General features: G+C 45.8%; 1 non-coding gene across 1 annotated transcript; it reads left to right on the top strand.

Annotated features, from left to right (window-relative positions):
- Window positions 1–4,604: 4,604 nt before the first annotated feature.
- Window positions 4,605–4,712, top strand: LOC133252256 (U6 spliceosomal RNA). Its single transcript, XR_009737868.1, has one exon. It is a non-coding gene; the product is annotated as a U6 spliceosomal RNA (small nuclear RNA).

Below are 4,712 nucleotides of genomic sequence, written 5' to 3'. Positions count from 1 at the left end.
CCTGATCTGGTCCAAGTTGTAGTAACCACTTACTTCTTGGTTCCAGTCTCAGAATGGTTCCTGGTGACAACTGTATTATCCATTTGAAAATAGTGCTTTTATTAAACCCTTTTCAAATTACCCCATTTGATTACTCTGTTTCAGAACTCTCTTTTTTAAGACTGAGGTTAAATTCACATAATATAAAGTTATCCCTTATGATTATACAGTGGCAGTGATGAATAGATTCAAGGGATTAGATCTGGTAGTCAGAATGCCTGAAGAACTATGGACAGAGATTTGTAACACTCTACAGGAGACAGTGGCCAAAGCCATCCCCAAAAAAGAGAAACGCAAGAAGGCAAAGTGGTTGTCTGAGGAGGCCTTACAAACTGCTGAGAAAAGAAGAGAACTGAAAGGCAAGGGAGAAAGGGAAGATATAGCCAACTGAACAGAGTTCGAGAGGACAGCAAAGAGAGATTAAGAAGGCCTTCTTAAGTGAACAATGCAAATAAATAGAAGAAAATAAGAGAGTCGGAAGGCCTAGAGATCTCTTCAAGAAAACTGGAGTTAGCAAGGGAACATATCATGCAAGGATGGGCACGATAAAGGACTGAAATGGTAAGGACCTAACAGAAGCAGATAAGATTAAGAAGAGGTGGCAAGAATGCCCAGAAGAATTGTACAAAAAAGATTTTAATGACCCGGATAACCAGGATGGTGTGGTGACTCACCTAGAGCTGGACGTCATGGAGTGCGAAGTCAAGTGGGTCACAAGAAGCACTACTACAAAGAAAGCAAATATCAACAACCTCAGATATGTGGATGATACCACTCTAATGGCAGAAAGCGAAGAGGAACTAAAGATCCTCTTAATGAGGGTGAAAGATGAGGGTGAAGAAGCTGGCTTAAAACTAAACATTCAAAAAACTAAGATCATGGCATCCAGTCCCATCACTTCATGGCAAATAGAAGGGGAAAAAGTGGAAACAGTGACAGATTTTATTTTCTTGGGCTCCAAAACCACTGCAAGTGGTTACTGCAACCATGAAATTAAAAGACACTTCCTCCTTGGAAGAAAAGCTCTGACAAAGCTAGACAGTATATTAAAAAGCAGAGATATCACTTTGCCAACAAAGGTCTGTCTAGTCAACGCAATGGTTTTCCAATAGTCATGTACAGATGTGAGAGTTGGACCATAAAGAAAGCTGAGTGTCAAAGAACTGATGCTTTCAAATTGTGTTGCTGGAGAAGGCTCTTGAGAGTCTCTTGAACTGCAAGGAGATCAAACCAGTCAATCCTAAAGGAAATCAACCCTGAATATTCATTGGAAGGACTGATGCTGAAGCTGCAGCTCCAATACTTTGGCCACCTGATGCGAAGAGCTGACTCACAGGAAAAGACCCTGATGCTGGGAAAGACTGAGGGCAGGAGAAGAAGGGGGAGGAGGAGGATGAGATGGTTGGATGGCATCACTGACTCAATGAACATGAATTTGAGCAAACTCCAGGACATAATGCAGGACAGGAAAGCCTGGCATGCTGCAGCCTGTGGGTTCACAAGGAGCTGGACATGATTTAGCTAGTGAACAATAACAATAAAAATTAATCATTTAAAAATGTACAATTCAGTGGCCATAGTATATTCACAAATATTGTGTCACCCTCACTTCACTCTAGTTCCAAAATTTTTCATCACCCCAAAAAGGAGATCTTATATCCATCCCCTGCTTGGTATTGGCTCCTTATTGCCCCTCCATCAAGCCCCCGGTAACCACTAATCAGTTTTCTGTCTCTATGTATTTACCTATTCTTGGACATTTCATATAAGTGGAATCACACAGTGTATGGCCTTTCCTGTCTGGCTCCTTTCATTTGGCATAATTGTTTCAAGGTTCATCACACTGTCAATGAATCAATGCTTCTTTATTCTTTTTTAAAAATTTTATTTATTTTTAATTGAAGGATAATCATAATATTGTGTTGGTTTCTGCCATACATCAACATAGGTCTACATATGTCCCCTCCCTCTGGAGCCTCCTTCCTTCTTCCCACCGCATCCCACCCATCTTGGTTGTCACAGAGCCCTCGTTTGTGTTCCCTGAGTCATACAGCAAGTTCCCAGTGGCTATCTATTTTACATATGTTAGTGTATATGTTCCATGCTGCTCTCTCCATTTGTCCCACGCTCTCCTTCCTAGCTGAGTGATGCTCCATTGTACAGATACTGCATAATTGTTTATCCATTCATCCACTGATGGACACGTGGATTGTTGCCACCTCCCGACTACCGTAAATAATGCTGCTATAAACATATATATTCATATGTCTGTGTGAGTCCCTGTTTTCAGTTCTTTTGGGCATATACTTAGGAGTGGAATTTGGTTCATATGGTAATTTTATTCCTCTAAAAAGGAACAACCAAAGTTTTCCCATGGTAGTTGCACCATCTTCAGTCCATGAGGAAAGCTCTCTTCTTTTCATCTCTGCCCCTTAAAGCCTGCTGTGGGCTTCTGGAGCCCTTCCCCATACTGAGCCACTCTCCACCTTTACTCACTTCCAGGTGTCTTTCTGGTACCATCTCCCTAGTCCAATCACCGCCTCCACTTCCTCCCCTCCTACTCTGACCTCAATCTGTTGAGCCTGGCTGAGGACTCTGGTGACTTGGTAATCACACAGTCCTGACTCTTGTTAGTGTCTGGGCCTCTTGACCTCTGGCATAGGTGATGCTGCTTCTTACCTGGCTTCCTCCAACTTCCCGACGTGACCTATCTCCACCTCCAGCTCCATGCCTCTGCCTGTCCTCTTTCTAAATGCAGCTGTGATCAACACTTCTTCTTCCCATCCTCTTCTCAGTCCAACTTCTGGAATAATATCACTGACACATTACGTTGGCATCTACTGTCTTCCCAGTACAGGTGAGTCACAGACACACTGCTCGTGATAGTTCTAGCTGCCTCCTGGGTGTCTGCATGCATGGCCAAGAGGTCTTTTTCAGACTCAAGGTAAGTCAGGGTGTCTCAGCCTTGGCACTGCTGACATTTGGGGCCAGATTGTTCTCTGCTGTGGGGGACATCCTTTGCATCATAGGATGCTGAACAGCGTCCCTGGTCTCCACCCACTAGATTGTAGCACCTGTAGCACCTCCCACTCTGCAGTCTGACAACCCAAAGTGTCTTCAGACATTGCCAAATGTTCTCTGGGTGAACAATCTGTCCCAGTTGAGAACTGCTAGGATAGCCCAAATCAAACCTGAAACTTGTGCTGACACTTGTCCAGCCCATGCTCTGTACCAAGCATGGGGCACTGCAAACGCCGTCTCATCTCCTGGTCATCACCTGCATTTTATCTGTCCAGGGATGGAGTCCCACAGGGATCATGTAACTTGCCTGAGGTCGCACAGCCAGGAAGCCTACTCTCAGTGATTCCACATCCCCAGGCCTCTCAGCTTGCTCCTCCTTCCTTGTCTCCATCTCTCAGGGCAGAAAAGCTGGGCTGAAACCCTCTCCTCTCCTCCTCAGTCCCCTAGAAACCCACATCCCGTGAGGCACCAATGAGGACACCCACCAGTGACAGCCTGGAGGGGTGGGATGGGATGGGAATTGGGAGGGAGGCTCAGGAGGGAGGGACATACATGTACCTATGGTTGATTCATGCTGATTTATGGTGGAAACCAACACAATACTGTAAAGTGATTATCCTCCAATTAAAAGTAAAATTAAATTTAAAAAATTAAGCTCCAATGTGCTTTAGAACAAACCAACTGGGAATTTCCTAGTGGTCCAGTGGTTAGGACTCCACACTGTCGCTGCCAAGGGCTGAGGTTCAATCCCTGGTCAGGGAGCTAATATCTCACAAGCCACACAGCACAGCCAAAAAAAAAAAAATTAAGATTAAAAACAACAGCACCAATAACCAGGGCTTCCCTGGTGGCTCCCTGGCAAAGAATCTGCCTGCCAGTGCAGTAGACAAGTGTTTGATTCCTGATCCGGGAACATCCCACACACCACGGAGCAACTAAGCCTGTGCCACACGACTACTGGGCTATACTCTGGAGCCCGGGAGCCAGAACTGCTGAAGCTGGAGCGCCTACAGCCTGTGCTCCACAACGGAGAAGACACCGCAATGAGAAGCCTGTATCAAACAGAGAGGAACCCCCGGACTGCAACTAGAGAAATACCTGTGAACCCAGCACAGCCAAAATAAATAAATAAACATTAAACAAAACAGAACAACCAATGGGGGCTTCTTCCCTGTTCCAGTACCATCTACGGCTCCCCACTGCTCACCAGGTCAACCCTCAGGCACTCAGACTGGACGACTCCAGCCTGCCTGTCTCTCACACCCCAAGGCCAGGGGAACCCACCTGCTCAGCCACCTCCTCGGCTGTCTCTGTGCTGGAGCCCCACGCCCTCTCCCGCACCTGTTGAAATCCAACCTCTCCCTGAAGTCCTGGCTCAGATGTCACATCCCTCACGTTGCCTCCTCTGGCCTCCCTTCTGCCTCCTCCTAGCAGCAAAGCTTCAATTATTTGTATATCCTCTCCTTCACCTCTAAACACTACTCCCTCCCACTCTCACCACCTACTGAGAACTTCATGAAAATGACAGAGAAAGAAATCACCCAGTGCTCGCTTCGGCAGCACATATACTAAAAATTGGAACGATACAGAGAAGATTAGCATGGCCCCTGTGCAAGGATGACACGCAAATTCGTGAAGCATTCCATATTTTT

Source organism: Bos javanicus, chromosome 7 (genome assembly GCF_032452875.1).
Source record: "Bos javanicus breed banteng chromosome 7, ARS-OSU_banteng_1.0, whole genome shotgun sequence".
NCBI lineage: Eukaryota > Metazoa > Chordata > Mammalia > Artiodactyla > Bovidae > Bos > Bos javanicus.
The sequence above is the reverse complement of the archived record's forward strand: the minus strand, read 5'-3'. Positions and strand labels throughout refer to the sequence as shown.